General features: G+C 38.5%; 1 long non-coding RNA gene across 1 annotated transcript; it reads left to right on the top strand.

Annotated features, from left to right (window-relative positions):
• The first annotated feature begins 345 nt into the window (after nucleotides 1-345).
• On the top strand, nucleotides 346-9,890 carry LOC144457169 (uncharacterized). Its single transcript, XR_013486535.1, has 2 exons — nucleotides 346-540; nucleotides 9,691-9,890. It is a non-coding gene; the product is annotated as an uncharacterized LOC144457169 (long non-coding RNA).
• The last annotated feature ends 11,556 nt before the right edge of the window (nucleotides 9,891-21,446 follow it).

The raw sequence follows: 21,446 nt of genomic DNA, 5'->3' as shown, positions 1-21,446 counted from the left end.
AGGAAAAGAATTGGGAATTCAGAAAGTAAAAAAGAAAAAGAATGTTACTAAATAATAAATTACAATGTTAAAAAACCCCAAAAAGTAGAAAAAATTCTTTGGAATATCATTACTAACAAGTGATAAAAGATTCAGAAATACCTGGGAAGAATTGTATTACCTGATAGCAAATGAAGTGAACAGAGCCAGGAGTAAAATTGATACAAAACCAACATTTTATATAAAAATAACCTTGAAAGCCACAAGACCTTTAAGAGTTCATAGCAGCCAACTCTGGTTGCTGGGAATGATGATAAATTGGGAAAGTAATCCATTTTAGACTGGGTCATGGCTGCATGTACTTCATTAACTCCATCAGTGTATTTGCGTACTTCTGAAAATTCCCTACATTGTACTTCATTAAGTTTGCTTTAAAAATTTCCAATTTAGGGGCAGCTAGGTGGTGCAGTGGATGGAGCACCTGCCGTGAAGTTAGGAGGACCTGAGTTCAAATCTGGCCTCAGACCAAACACTTGACACTTACTAGTTGTGTGACCCTGGGTAAGTCACTTAACCCCAGTTGCCTAGAAAAAAAAAGATAAAAATTTCTAATTTAACACTTACAGTTCATCAGTCTCTTTTTAATACCCATCAGACATTCAGTGTAGAAATAAAAAAAGCTGTTTTATGTCCCTCCCTATCCATAAGTAAGTATTTTTCTCTAAGTCGAGGAAGCATTTGAGACCATGCATAGAAAAGCCATATTTTTGCTGTGAGAGTTAAGGTTGAGTCATGTTCTTTCTTCTATTGACTGTGGCCTAGAGGACATGTGAGTGATTGATCTTTGAAGTCAATGCCAAAGCAGACTTTAAGAAGAATAATTACCTCTATGACTTAAGACATTTATATTGTCATGTTTCCATTAAATAGATTAAGGGACAGTGGAAATCTGTATTAGGAAGTTTTTGGTTGGTGACCTCCTCTCTGATGATTAAAAGACACTCACACCATTGCTCCTCAGAACCTCCGTTCCGCCCCACCCCCTGCCAATGCTCAGCATTCCTTTTATTGAAAGAAGCTTTGGGAAAGAAAAGTAATGGTAATATTCAAAGACTGTGTATCATTTGAGGATGAAACACAGTTAGTGTTATGTAGTTCTTAGAAAAATGAATAAGTAACTCCTTAATCAATTACATTTGAGACTTTGGAGAAGTTGTTTCATCCCATGATCCTTGAGGACTTTCTCTGGATAATGGGGAAGTAGGCCTGCAAAATCTCTGGGATTCCTTCATGTGATAGAAGTTAGGTGACACTGATTTTGTCCTTGCTATACAATAAAGGGGAGAGGCAGTGCTCAAGGGCAGGCCTACTTTCTTCATGTGGAGGTTTTTAAAATTGTACCAATGATGTCATTGGTGGAGGAATTTCCAGGCAAGACAATTATTTTTTTTTTGTTTTTTTTTGTTTGTTTTTGGTGAGGCAGTTGGAGTTAAGTGACTTGCCCAGGGTCACACAGCTAGTAAGTGTTAAGTGTCTGAGTTTGTATTTGAACTCAGGTCCTCCTGACTCCAAGGCCAGAGCCCTATTCACTGCACCACCTAGCTGCCCCATTTTTTTTGTTTGTTTATGTGAGGCAGTTGGCGTTAAGTGACTTGCCCAGGGTCACACAGCTAGTGTCAAGGGTCTGAGGCCAGACTCGAGCTCAGGTTCTCCTGACTCCAGGGTCAGTGCTCTATCCACTATACCACCTAGCTGCCCCAAGACATAATTTTTACTAGTGCACTTTAGCAACTTCTCTGAAATTCATAGTCTCTGAGAGTTGCTCAGAGTACTGAGAGGCAAAAGGACTTAGCCAGAGTCACACAGCCAGTATGTAACAGAGGTAGCTTTTTTGACTTAGGCCTCCTGACTCCACTGCCTCTCAAGGGTCTGATGAAGCTTCAGAAGGTGTCAGGGTCAATATTACTCACCTGTGGATACTTGTAGAGCTCCAGCAGGGTCTCCATCTGGACAGACAGAGCTGATGTGGCTCCTCCAATAACAGCCACAGACTTGTCCTGCTCCCAGCAGCTGTAGTTAGGGGTAAGCTGGCCCTGCCCAGACAGCCACCTCAGGGAGCTCTCCAAGGTCCTCTCATCACTGTGGTAGGCGTTGTAGAGGTGGAATCCCAGGGTAAGCTTGGGCAACAGGTTAGGGTCCTTGTTGATCTCCTCTACAGCAAGCATTAGGGCCAGGGCTTGTTGGTGATTTTTGTATAACTACCTACAGGGAGAGAATCAGAAACTGTTAACAAAGCCTGTGAAAAGAATTCATTTAAGGAAGAAGGATGTTCCACCCATGTGAGGGTTAACTCTAAGAACTGTCACTCATTTTGAGCATATTAATAACATCCTCCCTTGTTCCTATACTGCTTCTCTCTTGTGATTCCTCAGATGTTGAAGATTGTTTGCTTTGAGTTCCTAGTATGTTTCTGCCTGCCAGAGTCACTCACTCACTGACTTGCCCACTTGTTAATCCATTTATTTAACAAACATGTAATGAACACCTGCCATTTCAGAATCACAGAGAGATTTTGAAAGCAGTCCAGAAATCAACTAATGCAATTTGTTCTCCAAAGGAATCCCGACAACAACATTCCTGTCAGGAATAAAGAAGCCTCCCATAAGATATAAGTAAAGAATTTCTGGGAAGTTAAAAAAAATCCTCAGTCATCCTGTAAGAGCAGAAGTGACTGTCAAAACCCATATTCCCTTTGGGAGTCTTTGTTTCAATGTCAGTTCACTCACAATTTCCCCCCATTCTCACTAAGCTTTAGCCAACATTAGACCTGAACCTTTACCCACATTCCAGGTATGATCTCCCAGGGTCCCTGTTCCTAAAGACTAATTCTGCTTGTCCCTGATAATAGTCCCATATAACTCTATCCCATCTTACCCTCCTCAGACAACTAGTTCTGTTCAGGACCCCAGAAGACTCAAGTGTGTCTCTCCTCCTTTCTCACCCTGCACCTTTGTGAGCATCTCCCTGATCCCCCCAGAAATCTTCCTTGCAATACTCTTTCTATTTCTGCTTCCTTTTGGTTCTGTCCAATACTGCCGCACCTTCTAGCAATGCCAGTCCTTGTAGATTTCTCCTCTTGGAAGCATGTGTGACTAACAATTCAGTATCTGCACCTCTTTCCCAAGTTTTGTGACTCGGGGAATATAGAAAGCAAGGGAAGAATTAAGAACCTGGTGCCTCAGTGACACTGGCCCCCTATTTTTCCCTGAGACTAGGGCTATGTCTAGGGGTCTTATCTAGAATTGCATAGCTTTCCCCCAGCAATAAAAGTGGGAGATAATGGATATTGATCCTGGGTGGAATTCTGGTTCCTGCCTCTTTATTAAGACAATACCTGACAGGTGTATGTTCCCATAAGTTAACCAAAGAACAATCCATGTCCCCAGAATTTTAGAATACAGTCAGTGGAAACTTGATAAGCCCACAAATCTGTAAGATAAGGCAGTGGGGAATATTTGACCTGTGACTGACAGAGATAGTGAGGGATATGGGGCATGATAAGGCACATTCCAAAAGAGGAAGACTTCATGAAATAAAGCATAGCCCTGGAAGGATGGGGATTTTCATGGATGAAAATGAGGATCTCCAGGAGAGAGACACCAGTGGATAAGGACACAGAAACATATTTGAGGGATAGGATGCATTCTAAATTTGTACCCGCAGAATCTGCTAGCAGGTGCTAAGTGAATTAGGGTCAAGATCTGGAGGGTTCAGTCTGCCCTATAATCTTCTTTCCTCACCTTTTCCCTTTTATGGTAGGGACTGAGAAAAGCCAGAAATTTAAAAAAGAGTAAATTTGCTATCAATAATTTAATCACCCAGCGCCAAACTCATAGTCAAATAGATCTCATATTCATGTCAATTTGCTCCAAAATGTTTACAATCCAGAAATATTTCTCCAGAAACTCTCAACTTTAAGGTAATCCACACATGTGGTCCAGAAGGCAAATACAAGGGATTTCAGGCCTTCTCATTCACTCTGTCATTAACGACCAAACTAACTTTCTCTCTATTAACTGCCTATTTTCTGAAAATTTAAAACCTTTTGTCCATTCTTTTTTCATTCACACTTGCTACAATTAGTATAAGTGAGAAAAGAACCCAGTTCTTCTGTCCACGTGGACAAATACTGTTCTCCAGGAAAAATCTGGCAAAGGCTGCATAGAAACCAAAAAGGAAATTTTGTTTGCAATGGCCCCCTCTTTTTTTTAACCAATTCTATATGACAGCATATTTACCCGCCTCCTGCCATTTATCATCCACTCAGCCTAGGTGGTGAATGATCACAGAATAGGAAAAAGAATTGGGGATATTTTAAAATATTCAAGAAATATAAGCAAACATTAAGATATTTCCTTACTTTAGACCAGCAGAGATTAAAAATATGGAGGAGGGAAAGGAAAGGCACAAATGGAGTGTAAAATATAGAAAGAACTCAAAAGCAGTGGAGATGTACAGATACAGAGACAAACAGAGGAGTCAGAACTGTCATCTTCCATGTCCCAGTCTTCATCTCCCAAAACCATCCCTGCAAATGTCTTGTCAGGCCTATGGCTTTCAAGGAGCCTTGCAGTGAAATTGGGTGGGGATATCACTGGAAGGAATCTGCATGGGTGTGTGTGTGTTGTCTAAATCCCATTTCTACAATAAAGATACTCATTGCTTATATTTGAGGCTTCATGGCTAGATTCTGGCCTCTTGTGCTTACTAGAGTTGACTGCCTCAAGATCAGGGGAAGAAGAGACAAACACAATGGACAGAGATGTAAATACATACACAGAGACAGGAAGAGACAGAAAAAATCAGAGACAGGGTGAGAGAAAGAGAGAATAATTCCACTGCTTAGCTCTGAAAGAAAATCAGATGGATGGAAATTGACCATGACTAACAAAATCAGAGAAGAGAGGATTGAAGAGACCCTCAGATCTGCAGGCAAGGGCCCACTTTCATGCCTGCCCTTTCCATAAAGACCTCTGTAATCATCAGCCCTCTCAGAGGCACAGGCAGGCTGACACTTACTTATAATTCCTACAGTCTTTGTCAGGTTTGCTTCTAAAGAGTCCTGCTCCAGTGACACTGCTCACCTCAACTGAATACATGGAGAGAAAAGTCTCAATCACAAGATCCCCATTTCTGACAAGGCTGGGGCTCATTTGAGGGAAGCAGGGTGGCTTCTCTGGGACTGGAAGCTTTAGCAGCAGTGACAAGAGCAGGACAGAAAACCACAGAGAAATCTTTCTCTGAACAAGAGGCCACATATCTCTGAATATTAGATAAAGCCCCAAGTCTGACAGGAGCCAAGGAGCTGTAAGAATAAGAACAAAGGCAAATGTTTTAGGCTTTGCCTACTGAGCAAAAATCCTGGAGCTACAGTGTTTTGTTCTGGGCAGATGGCCAGGTCTAGTCCTCCCTCCACACCTGAGGAATCACAAAGGGACGTTAGCTGTGCCCACATCCAGCACAAGCACAGTGATGTAAGACCAAGGGGGTGATCACAGGGTTCCTTGGCCCCTAAAATGTCTTCTGTCTGTCAGTGATCTTGTGGTTAGTCACTGACAATGATCTCCACAGAGACATGCAGGTCCACGAGGAGTTCTGGGGACCGTTACTGCCTCAGGCATCCGCAGCTGTGTCCCTGCATCCAAAGCAAAAACACACATGGAAAAACATGTTTGGAAATCTCTGTCCTTGTTACCAACAGAGAATACTGCACAGCTGTCCTCAAGGAAGGATTTGTGTCCCTGTGTCCCTCAGAGAACTGCAGACTCCTGGGTGTCACTTCATGTAGAAACTGATGTGAACAGACAAGACAGAAACCTTTCAGAGAGGGCAGCAGGGCTGAGAGTCTGCAGGGCTCATGACCTGGATCCATCTTGTGCCTTTGGTGAACTCAGAAGCCCGGGCTCTCCCCATTCTCAGCATCCTAGAATCACAGAGCCCAAGAGAACAAAAATGGGGCATCAGAGACTTCCTAGTCCAAGTGGTGCCTGAAAAGAATCGCCTTCTAGATTCCCAGCTTTCCTGACCCCATACCCTGGTACCTTGCCATACTGACATGCACTGGGAATGCATGTTTTTCTCTAAATCCTAGGATTATTGAATTTGGAACCAAAGGGAACCTTACAAATAAAGTTAATCCAATATGTCCTTTGTAGAAAGAAGAAATCTAAAGCAAGATTATTTGACTAAGGTTACATTGTTAATAAATAGCTCAATGCACCAATATTGCTACCTAGGACTAATATAATGCCTTAAGGTTTATAAAGTACTTTACATATGTTCTATCAAATTTTATTTTCAAAACATCCCTGTGAGAGTGGTACTATTGTTATCACCATTTAACTGATGAGGAAACAGGCTAGAGACAGTTCATTCTTTGGCCTTGGGTCTCACAGTCAGTGAGGAAGGATTTGAACTCAGGTCTTCCCGACTATTTTGGAGTCTAAAATTTAAATTTGATATTACCCGTTACATTATTGTGGCCTCTAGATAAAAGCAAAGGTATATTTACTTCTCAAAATGGTTCTGCTTTGGACCTATATCCATTTTTGTCTTCTGTAGAGGAGGGGAAACCTAGGATTTAAAACTTATAGCAAAATCAGTGGAAAGCAATTGTTGGCTTACAGAGAAGGCAAATCTACGTGAAGAAAGAGGGCCTTGGATAGAGGTGTAATGACTAAAGGGATCTTGAAAGTTTGGTGGGCCAGGCCCAGGGGAGTGGAGACTGAATAGGTAGGCAAAAGGCACTAGCAGAAGGAGGCATGCCCTCCCTGGTTAATGGAGCCCTAGAAAGGTCAGGTCACTTCATTATCATTAAAGCTCTGCAAAATTCAATGAAACACACTCACACATATGCACATATACAACTTTAATAGCTAGGTGGTACAGTGGATAGAGCAGTGGACCTGGAATCAGGAAGACTTCAATTTAAATTCTATCTCACAGACACTAGCTGTATGACTATAGGCAAGTCACTTCCCTTCTGTCAACCGCAGTTCCTCATCTCAAAAATGGGTATATAAATAGCATCTATTTCTCATGTTTTTTGAAGATCTAACAGTAGAATATTTGTGAAGCCTTAGCACAGTGCTTGGGATATAGTAGGCACTTAATATGTGCTTGTTCACCCTTTCCCTTTAACATAAATCCCACCTTTACATGAAGCCAGCAAGTGTTTAATAAGTATCTGCTATTTGCCAATGCACAGTGTTTGGGATACAAAAAGAAAAATGAAACATTCGCTCCTCTTAGGCAACCTTCATTCTAATGGGAAGATGTGTCTAGTTATCTACAAAACACCTGTAAGGTATATAAGCGGTAAACATGAATAGGACATCTTAAAAAATGTCCACTTAAGCCCCAGTGGAAGTTTTCCAGTAATCAAACTGAGTCTCCAAGCAGTCCATTGTACTCTTTGTAAAGTCCCAACTGTTAGGAACTTTAACTTTATGTCATGCAGGAATGTATGTCTGCACCTTGATGTCATTGCTCCAAGTTCTACCGTCTAGGATCCTTATCTTGTCCCCCCCAGAGTTGTTGCTCTTTTTTGCTATATGATCTCAATATCTGCCAATGACCTGCTTCTAGTCAGGGACTGCAGTTTTATCTTCCTGGATTCTTCCTTTGGGACACCTTATATCCCAGCAAACCTTTAAGCACCATCAATCAATCAGTCATCAAGAATTTATTCAGAATTCCTGAGTGTGTTTGGGCTGCACTAGGTCCTGGCAATATGAATATGAAAGTGAAACAAGTTCTCCTTTTACAAGCTTCTCTAAGAAACGATGTGTATATATGTGAAGGTGTATGTACTGGGGTGGGAGTGATCATTAGACTCTGCATGAAATGCAAGAGAATGTGTCAACTCTAAGTTTATGGGGGGAACTTTTAAACTTATGCTTTTCATTGAGTTAATGTATTTAGTGCCCCTTAAAGGTAACACACCAGTGGGGGCTCATAACAGTATAGTCTGAATAGTGCAGGAACATATAATACTTAGTAAAATTCCATTTTATTTTATTTTCAACTTTGAATTCTCTTCTTACAAATCCCCTCCTCTCCCTTCATTGAGAAAGCCAAAAACAAAACTACATGGATAGTGAAGCAGCAGATATTACCTCATTGGCCATGTCAGACACACACACACACAAACTGCTGTAAATGTGTTTACACACACACACATATGCACATGTATATGCATATACATACTTTTACTTTCGTATACATATATGTCTATGTACCTACACACACAAAAGCCCAAATCTTTACCCTTAGTCCACCACCTCTGTATGTGAAGCTTCATGATATTTCATCACGAGTCCTCTAGAATTGCAATCGGTCATTGTGTTGATCAGAGTTCAGTTCTGTTCGCTTCACTTTGCATCAGTCCATATGGGTTTCCCAGGTTCCTCTAATACCACCTACTTCATAATTCCTTATAGCACAATAATATTGCATCACATTTATATGCCACAATTTTTCAGCCACTTCCCAATTGATCCTCACCTCCTCAGGTTCTATTTATTTTTCATCATAAAAGAGGGATACAAATATTTTTGTACATATGGCTCCTTTTCATCTTTATTTGAACTCTGTGTTATTCAGAGATACTCATGTATCACTGAGTCCATGGGTTTTTAAAGTCTTTAAGAATAGTTTCAAATTGTTTCCAAAATGGCTGGCCAAGTTCACGGTTATAGCAACAGTGCATTATTAATACCCATTTTCTCACAACCCCACTGGCATTTATCATCAACTTTGTTTGCCAACGTTGCAAATATGATGGGTGTGAGGTGGTATCTCATACTTGTTTTAATTTGCACTGCTCTAGTTATTAGTGATATCGAGCATTTTCACATGGTTATTAATAATCTGGATTGGAAGGCATCTCTGTGCTAACACTGGCTGCAGGGCCAAGTGCCATTTGGCCACTTTTTTGTCCATTACTGAATTTGTGGTCCCAGTTCCAGGGTGGAGAGGAACACTTGTGGTCTCTGGCAAGGGAGAAGTGGCCCTGCCTTGGTACAGCAGAGCCCACTTTATACATAAAGTCCAAAATCAGGAAATATGCTGTACAATTGAGAAAACAGCCAAGAAAAACCTGACCATGAAAAGCAGCTGTGTTGACAGGGAAGCTCAAGGCACAAACTGCCAAGAAGCCATGCCTGGGGAGAGATTGGTGGCTGAGCTTGGTACTCTCTGGGACCATGCAGCCTCCTTTGCCCTGTCACCATGTTCTGCCCTGGTGCTTTGGGAACCCTCTGCTCCTTTCATTGTCTTCCCTGAGAAATGCAATCAAATCCCCTCTGCTATTGCCCTCTGAAAGGGTGTGTTATAGAACTACTGTTTTATTATGCCCTCTGCTCCTTTCATTGTCTTCCCTGAGAAATGCAATCAAATCCCCTCTGCTATTGCCCTCTGAAAGGGTGTGTTATAGAACTACTGTTTTATTATGCTTCCCATTCCTGTGACTTCACAGATTAAAACTCCCTTACCTGCCCCCACAGAGGCATATTCTCCTTCTGTGTATCATCATCCCCTATTAGAATGGTGGCAACTTGAGGACATGGGTTTCCGTTGCCAGTGTTAGCACTGTGCTTCATACAAATGAGAGTCTGCCAAATGTTTTTCACTCATTTTATTCCTTCACAGGTTCTGAGGGAAAAAGAAGAATCTGTTGCGAGTTTACAGATGGTAATTATGACACAGCTTGAAAGGGGAGGCTGCAGGACATTAATACATTAAGGAAGAAAAAAATGCTCAACTCCTTTGTTTGGAAATACAATCTTTTTTTCTGAAAGAACAAGTAGAAATGTGCTATTAATTAAAAATGTGCTGTTAAAAATTATAAACCCAGAGTCCCGTAAGTCTTTGTTTGGAAATGATATGGAAAAGCCTCTTTCCTTCTGCAGAGTTCTGAATCTGCACCAAGAAGTAATGATAACAGAAGCTCACACTTGTGCAGCATTTTATGGTTGGCAAAGCAGTTGATGAAATCAGTCCCACTTGATCCTCACAAAAACCCTGGGAGGTTGGAGCTGTTATTATTCCTGTTTTATAATTTAGGAAACTGAGGCTGAGAGTATAGAATTTTACAAATAGTAAGCAGTCCATTAATATACTTGAGCTGGAATCTAGGTCTCAGCCTCCTGCCCAGACTGGTCTTCACAAGATATCACTCCATACCGCCATGTTTTTTCCCTTCTGTTGCTACAGACACTCACTCTCAGCCTGTCAATCTGATGATCTCAGATAGCTATTAGGAACACAGATGATTTAACCAGTTCACACCTATAGGTATTACTCATGTCCACTGACATGCCCAGGATGCTGCAAAAGGAATATGTATGTTAGAAAATGGCACTTGCTTGGCCCCACAAAATGACTCTAATTATGTCACGTCAGGCACTAAGTGTTTTGCACTTAATGAGGACCTTTTGTCAACCATTGGATCACTCCACAAAGGCATCTCTGCCTTCTGAAGACAGCCCTTCTCTATTCACAGGCCAACCTGCGTGACAAATTATGGTGAATAGATTAATACTTCAGGCTCAATGTCTGAGTTCAATGAAATAAGCGAGGCTGTTGAAAGAATTGCTATTTTCCCTTATATTTTCCAGAATTATCCAGAGAAAGGTCTGCCTCAACTGTCTTTCATTTTTCCTCTTAGCTTTGGAAGGAAACACAGCTGTGATAGAATTTTGTTCATTTCTCTGATATTTACACTGGCCCAGCTCAAAGCCAAGCCTCCAGATTCAATTAGTTCCAGGTGTTTTTATTGCTCCCGTTAGTTTGGGAATCTCCTAGAATGTGCTTTTCTGGTTTGATTCTAGTGTTGGTTTCAGGATCATCAAAGATTATAGTCTTGGTGGGTCCTGCCCTGCTCAGACTACTTAGAGCATTGTGGTTACTTCTAAGGCAGTGTGATTTTGTGGACAGACTCCCATGTCCCAAATCAGGAAGCCCTGGGATTGCCCTGACTTGGGAACATACTTATGGGACATCCACGGCAACCCCCTCAACCTGTCTCAGCCTCAGTGACCTCCTGTGTCACTGTAAGGCTGTAAGGACAAGAGCAGAATAAACTTCTCATTACTGTGATGAGGATGAAACAAGACAGTTTATACAAAGTGCTTTGCAAATCTTAAAGTGCTATTTAAAATTAGCATTATTCTAAGTCACACAGTTTAGCAAGTGCCTAGAAAACCTAGAGATGGTCCAGAGAACAACTATGATGTTGAGGACCATTTAGACTGTGAAATCCAATGATACTTTTTATAGAGCCTGCAGATGTTTTGTCTAAAAAAGAAAAAGTTTAAGGGTAGAATAACTGTATTTTCAAGGAATTGAATTGTGTTGATACGGAACAAGAATGGTAGTTTTGGATTTATTGGGGGGGGATCACGACTAGAAGTAAGGGATAGAAGATATGGTAAGTCAGAGTGAGAACTGAAGTACAGAAAATGTTGCTAAAAATTAGAGCACTCCATAAATGGAATGGGCTGCATTACGAGGTGTTGAGTCCCCCGCATAGCCCCCACATACTCCCACACCTGGGGCTTGGATGAATGCCTTCCATGAATACTTGTCAGGGTTCCTTCGGAAAGGAGCCCTGTCCAAATTTATGATGGACTGGAAGGGGTCTGAGGTCATTCCCAAGTTAGGGATTTTGTTCAAGAAGTCCGGACCACACAGGAAGGGTCTCAACAATCAGGAATAGTAACAACTAATTTTAGGGGAATTTTACCTGCTATGGGTGAAGCATCCAGCTCGCTCCTTCTCCCATTGATTCTCCCTCTTATTTCATCAGTAGTATTTCATGGACGGTACATACTAAGGCATACATAGCATTATAAATGGTATAGCTCTGGGTAGACAGGGTCAAGTCAAGGAAGTACAGAGTGAGATCTTCCCCAAAGCTATTTTGCAAAGACTTCTTTCTCTAGCTTCTTAGGTTCATAGGGAAATGTAAATGCTGAATTGCAGAATAATTTTAGAAAAAATACCCTCTGGGTATTTAGAAGACTTCACCATCTCTAGAAAAGGCAGAGAACCAGAAACTTCACTTATCAGATGTGAAAATGTAAGAATCCCACAAAAATTATAACCAGCAATATACCTCTCTTATTGTTCTGCATTCATTTCCATTGTTTCTGACTCTTCACGACCTATTTGGGGTTTTCTTGGCAAAAGTTACTAGAGTGGTTTGCCACTTCCTTCTCCAGCCTACTTTACAGATGAGGTACTGAGGCAAACATGGTGAAGTGACTTGTGCAAGGTCATATAGCCAGCAAGTGTCTGAGGCCAGATTTGAACTCAAGAAAATGAGTCTTCCTGAGTTCAGGCCGAACACTCTACCCACATGGCTATCTAACAGCACAACATACTATGATCTCATTTTAAGGTCCAAATGAGATGTGGTGATAAACAATTTCCACTTTGGACTAAAGGGAAATTGTGAATATCTCAGGATACATGAACTTAGGACCTGCAGAAGACAGACAGCTGGAGAGGGCCATTAGAGGGCATATTATTTTCTCTATATTTTTGTGATTCTTTTCTTTTGGCCTATTTCTTCTTTCACAACATGACTAATATGGAAATATGTTTTACATGATTGCACATACATAGCTATAACAAATTGGGTACCATCCTAGGGAGGGAATAGGAAGGGAGGGAGAAAATTTGGAACTGAAAATGTTAAAAAATGAAGGTTAAAACAATTTACATTTATTTGGGAAAAAATACTATTAAAGTGAAAAAAAATTTTGGTGATTTTTATGGATTTCCTGGGCCAATGAGCAAATTTTAGACACCATAGAAAATGTAATTAAAGATGACAGAAATGAGCCAACATGCCAGTATTTATAAGATATAGATAAATTAAAGAAAATTCTATACCTCTGCATTAATTTTTCAAAAAAAAAATAAGGGAAAAACCTGATCAATGACCTGCGCATTCAGGGAGATAGAGAGATAGAGATACAGAAGTGTGTGTGTGTGTGTGTGTGTGTGTGTGTGTTTGTGTGTGTACGGGCGCGTATGCATGTACTTTGTGGTTCGGTTGTTTCAGTCACATTCGATTCTTTTGACTCCAGTTGGGTTTCTTGACAAAGATAATGGAATGGTCCCCATTTCCTTTTCCAGTTCATTTCACAGGTGAGTGACTGTGGCAAAAAAAACGTGAAGTGGTGTGCACAGCATCGCAGAGCTAGCAGGGCTCTAAGGCCAGACTTGAATTCTAGAACATGAGTCTTCCAGACTTTAGACCCAGGACTCTATCCACTGCACCGCCAAGCTCCCCATGCATGTGTGTGTGTGTTCCCAGGTCATTGATATGTTTGTTCTTGTACTTTGCTTTTCTATGATTTGTGCTTTCTCTCCCTCTCTCTCCCTCCCTCCTTCCTTCTCCCCTTTGCTCTCTTTCTCTTTTGTTAAAGAAATAGTTCAGGGGTCTACTTTCCCTCTAAGCTATGTCTTTATATAGAAGATCTATATCTTTATCCTGTAAGCTATATATTTAGCTATATCTTTCAAATTTTGGCATGTATTCTTATTTCTGTCATATATAGGTAAAGCTGAGGATAAGAGGGAGATCTCAGCAAATGGCCTCATTCAATTAATCTGAAGGAAATTTCTCAATTAAAAGAGTTGGCAGGAAGGGGAACACTAGAGGAAGTTTGAGGTATTAAAAGTTTTGGGAAGTCACTGTGTTGAATGCCTTTGTAAGTCAATTGGGGTGTGTGTAAAAAGGACAGAGAACACAAGCAAAATTCCCTTGCTGCAGTGAGGATGCTGTTGACATTATGTAATATAAAATTGTACTGGATCCAGTCAACATGATTTCATGATTTTCTCCAGATTCTTTAAGCAGTGTGAATATAAGAGGGAAGGCATTGGATGGTGGGAATAATACAGTAAAGGTACATATCAGGACAGTATTATTATAGCAAACAAGGGACTCAAGAGAATAGTATAGACAATTACTTCATCCAAGAAAATGACAATAATGAGAAAACATACCAAAACTTATGGGATACAGTGAAAGCGGTTCCTAGGGAAAGTTTTATATCTCTAAATGCTTACATGCATAAAGTATAGAAAGAGGAGATCAATGAATTGGACATACAACAAAAAAAACCTTAAAAAATAACAAATCAAAAATACCCAATTAAAAACCAAATTAGGAATGCTAAAAACCAAAGGAGAGACTAATAAAATTGAAATTAAGAAAACTGTTGAACTAAGAAAAAATATAAGAGCTGGTTTTATGAAAAAAAACCACAATAAAATAGATAAACCTTTGGTTAATTTGATTTAAAAAAAGGTAGAAGAAAACCAAATTATGGGTATCAAAAATGAAAAGAGTGAATTTACCCCCAATGAAGAGGAAATTAAAACAATAATTAGGAACTATTTTGCCCAACTGTAGGCCAATAAATTTGACAATCTTAATGAAATGGATGAATACTTATAAAAAAAAATTGCCCAGATTAACAGAAGAGAAAATAAAATACTTAAATAACCCCGTCTCAGAAAAAGGACTTTAACAAGCCATCAGTGAACTCCCTAGTAAAAAATCTCCAGCGCCAGATGAATTGACAAGTGAATTCTATCAAACATTTAAAGAACAATTAATTCCAATTAATTGCACTATTTGGGAAAATAGGCAAAGAAGGAGTCTTACCAAATTCTTTTTATGGTACAAATATGGTGCTGATACCTACACTGGGAAGAGTCAAAACAGAGAAAGAAAACCATAGACCAATTTCCCTAATGAATATAGATACAAAAATTTTAAATAAAATATTACCAAAAATATTACAACAACTTATCACAAGAATAATATACTATGACCAGGTAGGATTTATACCAGGAATGCAGGGCTGGTTCAATATTAGGAAAATTATCAGCATAATTGACCATATCAACAACAAAACTGATAGAAACCACATAATTATCTCAATAGATGCAGAAAACGCTTTTGAAAAAATACAACACCCATTTCTATTTAAAAAAACTAGAGAGCATAGGAATAAATGGATTCTTCCTTGAAATAATAAGTAACATCTATCTAAAACCTTTAGCAAGGATCATATGTAATGGAGATAATTAGAAGCATTTCCAATAAGATCATAAGTGAAACACGGATGTCCATTATCAGCACTTTTGTTCAATATGGTACTAGAAACATTAATGTTAGCAATAAGAGAAGAAAAAGAAATTGAAGGTATTAGAATAGGCAAAGAAGAAACAAAACTATCACTCTTTGCAGGTGATATAATGATATGCTTAGAGAATCCTAGAGAATCAAGTAAAAAACTACTTGAAATAATAAACAACCTTAACAAATTTGCAGGATATAAAATAAACCCACATAAATCATCGGCATTTCTATATCTTACCAACAAAGCCCAACAGCAAGAGATAGAAGGAGAAATTCCATTTAAAGTTACTGTAGACATTATAAACTATTTGGGAATCTACCTGCCAAAACAAACCCAAAATTATATATGAACACATTTACGAAACACTTTTCACACAAATAAAGTCAGATCTAAATAACTGGAAAAACATCAGTTGCTCATGGGTAGGCTGGGCTAATATAATAAAAATGACTATTGTACCTAAGTTAATTTGCTAATTCAGTGCCATACCAATCAAGCTACCAAAAAATCATTTTATAGAACTAGGAAAAATAATAACAAGATTCATCTGGAAGAACAAAATGTCCAGAATGTCAAGGGAACTAATAAAAAGAAAAGCTAGGGAAGGTGGCCTAGACATACTAGATGTAAAATTGTAGTATAAAGCAGCAATTATCGAAACTAGTTGGTACTAGCTAAGAAATAGAGAGGTGGATAAGTGGAATAGGTTAGGTACACAAGACATAGTAGTCAATGACTACAGTAATCTACTGTTTGATAAACCCAAAGACCCCAGCTCCTGGAATAAGAGCTCAGTATTTGCCAAAAATCTGCAGGGAAAACTGGAAAAGAGTATGCCTGAAACTAGGTATAGACCAACATCTTATGCCTTATACTAAGATAAAGATTTAGATATCAAGGCTGATACAATAAGCAAATTGGAACAGCAGGGAGTAGTTTACCTGTCAGATTTATAGAAAACAGAAGAATTTATGACCAAACGAGAGATACAGAACATTATGAAATGCAAAATGGATAATTTTTATTGTTTTTGCACAAAGTCAATTTAACCAAGATTAGGAGGGAAGCAGAAAATTGGGAAGGGATTTTTATGACCAGTGTCTCTAATAAGGGCTTCATTTCTAAAATATATGAAGAACGGAGTCAAATTTGTAAGAATACAAGTCATTGCCCAATTGATAAATGGTCAAAGGATGTGAACAGGCAGTTTCCAGATGAAGCAATTAAAACTGTCTATAGTCATATGAAAAAATGCTCCAAACCACTATTAATTAGAGAAATGCAAATCAAAATGACTCTGATGTACTGCGTCACAGATAACAGATTGGCTAACATGACAAAACAGGAAAATAACGAATGTTGGAAAAGATGTGGGCAAATTGGAACATTAATGCATTGATGGTGGAATTGCAAAAAGATCCAACCACTTTGGAAAGCAATTTGGAACTATGCCCAAAGGACTATAAAAATGTGCATCCCCTTTGACCTAGCAATAGCACTTCTAGGGCTGTATCCCAAAGAGATCATACAAATGGGTAAATGACCCACATGTACAAAAATATTTATAGCAGCTCTTTTTGTAGTGGCAAAGAATTGGAAATTGAGAGAATGCCTATCAGTTGGGGAATGGCTGAACAAGTTGTGGTATATGAATGTAATGGAATACCATTGTGCTATAAGAAATGATGAACAGTCTGATTTCAGAAAAACCTGAAAAGACTTGTATGGACTGATGTTGAGTGAAGTGAGCAGAACCAGGAGAACATTGTACACAGTAAAAGCCACATTGTGTGATGACTAACTTTGATAGACTTAGCCCCTCATAGTAACACAAGGATCTAAGATATCTCCAAAGGCCTCATGATGGAAAATGCTAACCACATATAGAGAAAGAACTTTGAAGTTTGAATGCAGATCAAAGTATATTATTTACTCTGTTTTCTTCTGCTTTTTTTTTTTGGTTGTTCTTTCTTCTTTCTTGTGGTTTCTCCTATTGGTTCTAATTCTTCTTTACAACATGACTAATGTGAAAATACGTTAAATAGGAATGTATATGTGGAGCCTATATCAGATTGCATGCTATCTTTGGGAGGAAAGTGAGGAGGGAGGGGGAAAAATTTTAAACTCAAAAGTTTATGGAAGTGAATGTTGAAAACTAAAAATAAATAAATATTTTTTTTAAAAAAAGAGTAAAAAAGAGAATAGTATAGAATTGGACTGGTTCATGTTGGGGTCAAGATGAGGAAAGGTGGAAGTCATACAGGTTAATGACCTTGGAGGCTGAAGTGATTTTAGATCATGATAAAGATGAAGGACAGGGGTTGCAGAGGGAGTTGTAGAATCATGATAGATTGTCACCAAATAATGGAATTTCTAAGTTTATGAAGATAGAAAAGGAAAATTTTTGAGTGATGGCAAGGTAGATAGTGTGACCTTGTTTGGGTGCAGCTGAGGTGAGAAAGGAAAAGGTCACTGGAAATGAGTAAGTAAGATGTTTGAAGGTGTATGTTTACTGACACTGCCTAGCGTAAAAGTGGAATAGAAAAGATAGACTGAGTCAGGCACTGATGTCATTGAAGAAGGAGTGTGTCCTGGAGGTCGGTAGATAACACATATTAGAATCTTGATTGGAGGTAAATACTGATTGAGTGAACTTTGAAAGGAATTTTCAAATGATCCAAATAAGAGTGTTTGCTGGAGAAGGGCAGTCTGGGAGTGGCAATGGTGGACAGGTCCATTCCAACTGCCTCATTTCAGCTAAATAAACCAAGGAAAGAGAAAGAGGTCTCACATGTTTGAAGTACTTAGAGCAGCTTTTTAGTCATATTCGAATTACTGAACACAGAAATATAATCAATTAGTAAATTTCTGTGACCCAGGGGCTGCAGAATCCTAGAGCTTACAGAGGTTGCATCAGAGAGTTTCATATGAACAAATTAGATAAAATGTTTCAGAGAGCACACCTGAGCTGAGAGTCTATAGGACTCATGCTTATGATAGCCACTGATTTCAGAGCCAGGATCCATTTTGTCCTCAGATGGACTTACGAGTCCAGGCTACTTTGGCAGAGATTCAAGGATCAAAAATGGGACAACAGAGAGTCTAATTGCTGCCAGAAAAAAATTAACATGTACAATTCCCAGTTTTACTGGCCACCATAACCTGATATATTGCCATGCTGATATGCTCTGGAAATGCATAGTTTCTAAAGAATCCAAGGATTGTGGGATTTAGAATCAGTAAGAACCTAAAAATAAATCAATCCAATATGTGCTTTTTTAGAGAAAAGAAATGGATTGCTTCAGGCCATATTATTATTATTATTATTTTTTAAATTCTATTAATTTATTTTGATTTATCAATAATCACTTCCATATGCTTTTGAGTTTAAAATTTTTCTCCCCGTTCCCTCCCCAAGATGGCACACAATCTGATATAGGCTATACATTTACATTCTTATTGAACATATTTTCACATTAGTGGTGTTGTAAGTAAAAATTAAAATCAGTAGGAGGAACCATCAGAAAGAAGAAACAAAACTCAACAGAAGAGGAAAAAAAAGATAGCAATTCAACTTCCATAGTTCTTTCTTTGGATGTGGATAGCATTTTCCATCACGATTCAGGCCATATTATTAATAAGTAGCTCAGTCCACTAGTAATAGTAGCTTGCATTTATATAATGCCTTAAGGTTTATAAAGCATTTTACATATTTCATCAAATTTCATACTAACAACAAACCTGTCAGATAGGTACTACTAGTATCAGCATTTTACTAATGAGGAAACAGACTGGAGAAAAGCTCCCATGTTTTGACTAAAAGCTCGTAGTCCATATATATATCTGAGGAAGGATTCAAATTCAGGTCTGCGTGATCCTGAATCTGACCCCATCCATTACGTTACTGTTGCATCTGCAGAAAACCATAAGCATATTTCACCTCTCACAATGGTTCCTCTTCGAATCTATATCCACTTTTGTATTGTGTAGAGGCAGGGAAATTCAGGGTGTAAAATTTATAGCAAAGTTAGTGAAAAGCTGTTGTTGGCTTACAGATGAAGGAAATCAATGTGAAGTAAAAGGGCCTTGGACAGGGGTGTAATGACTAAGGTGACCTTGAAATCTTTTTTTATGTTTTAACATTTTTATTTAAAGTTTTGAGTTCCAAATTCTATCCCTCCCCTCACACCCTTCAGTACCCCCTCCCTGAGACAGCAAGTCATCAGATATGTGTTATACATATGCAATCGTGAAACATTTCCACATTAGTCATTTTTTACAAGAAGAATAAAAGGAAAAAAAGAAAGTGAAAAATAGCATGCTTCAGTCTGTATTCAATCAATATAATTTCTTTTTCTGGAGACAGGTAGTATGCTTCATTCTTAGTCCTTTTGGATTGTCTTGGATCACTGTATTGCTGTGAATAGCTAAATTATTCACAGTTCTTCATTGAACAATATTGCTGTTACTGTGGATAACTTTCTCCTGGCTCTGTTCACTTCACTGTGCATCAGTTCATGCAAGCCTTTCCAGGTTTTTCTGAAATCATCCTGCTTGTCATTCCTTACAGCACAAAAATATTCTATTACAATCATATACAATCATATACCACAATCATCCCTTCAATTTCCAATTCTTTGCCACCACAAAAAGAGCTGCTATAAATATTTTTGTACATGTGGGTCCTTTTCCATGTTTTATGATCTCTTTGGGATACAGACCTAGCAGTGGTATTGCTGGATCAAAGGGTATGCACAGTTTGCTTGCCTTTGGGCATAGTTCCAAATTGCTCTCCAGAATGGTTGGATCAGTTCACAACTCTATCAACAATGCTTTAGTGTCTCAGTTTTCCCACATCCCCCTCAACATCCAAAGTTTTTCTTTTTTTTTTGTCACATTAGTCATTCTGATAGGTGTGAGGTGATGCCTGAGTTGGGTTTTTTTGGTTTTTTTGAGCATATGTTTATAGCAGCAATTTGTAGCCTTTAAAGAGCTAAATAAGTCCTGAATAGGATTATTGTCATTGTTGTCATTGTTAATTATTATTTTCTTCCATCTGTTACCTGGGCCAGATCTAAGAATGACTCACCAAACTTACCATCTAGGCCAAATGGCTTGGTAACCTATATTTCAGCCTTGCTTTATGTAGAAAATCATTTTTAGGGCACTAGATCTGCATTACCATCAACTTTGATCATAATTAAATGTTCACTGTGAGATGAAAACTGTTTTAAAAGCCACCAGGATTCCTTAAAGAATCTATGCATCTCTAAAAGCACCTTAGATTCAGGGGGCAGTGTAGATACTAAAAGAATCTGGTTTCATTGATGCTTGTAGTCAGGAAACGTACACTTTGAAATAGTAAACCTTGTGTGTTTTGCTTTCTTTTTGTAATTAATTTATTTTGATTTATCAACAATCACTTCCATAAGCTTTTGAGTTTTAAATTTTTCTCCCCCTCCTTCCCCATCTCCTTCCCCAAGATGGCACACAATCTGATATAGGCTATATATATATATATATATATATATATATATATATATATATATATATATATATATATATATGCATTCCTATTAAACATATTTTCACATTAGTGATGTTGCAAGTAAGAATTAGAATGAATAGGAGGAACCACCAGAGAGAGAAAACAAAACACAACAGAAGAAAAAAAAATAGCAAATAGCATGCTTCAATCTTCATTCAAACTCTGTAGTTCTTTCTTTGAATGTGGATAGCATTTTCCATCATGAGGCCTTTGGAGATGTCTTAGATCCCTGTATTGCTGAGAAGGATTAAGTCTGTCAATATTAGTACCTAACTGATTATGTTATTTCCTTCTTGAGCCAAATCTGATGAGAGTAAGGTTCAAACAATGGTCATCTCCCTCCCTTCTATCCCTCTGCTATAATAGGTTTTTGTGCCTTTTCCTGTAATGTAATTTACCCTTGTCTGCCTCCTTCTTTCCTTTTCTCTCAGTACATTTTCTTAGATAGATCATAATAATCCACTTACTTGGATCCATTTAACCCACTTGGTTAGATTTTTTATTATTATTACATCAAAGTCAACTTATATCCACCCCATTTATGTATGCCCCCTTTAAAATGGTGTAATAACAATACAGTTCTCAAGAGTTACAAGTGTTCTCTTCTCTTATAGGGATGTAAACAGTTTGCCCTTATTAATAACATGTTTCTTTCTGTCCCGTTTACCTTTTAATGTCTCTCTTGAGTCTTG

The sequence above is a fragment of the Phascolarctos cinereus genome, unplaced genomic scaffold, assembly GCF_003287225.1.
Source record: "Phascolarctos cinereus isolate Bilbo 61053 unplaced genomic scaffold, phaCin_HiC Scaffold_4;HRSCAF=312, whole genome shotgun sequence".
NCBI classification, from domain to species: Eukaryota; Metazoa; Chordata; class Mammalia; order Diprotodontia; family Phascolarctidae; genus Phascolarctos; species Phascolarctos cinereus.
The sequence above is the reverse complement of the archived record's forward strand: the minus strand, read 5'-3'. Positions and strand labels throughout refer to the sequence as shown.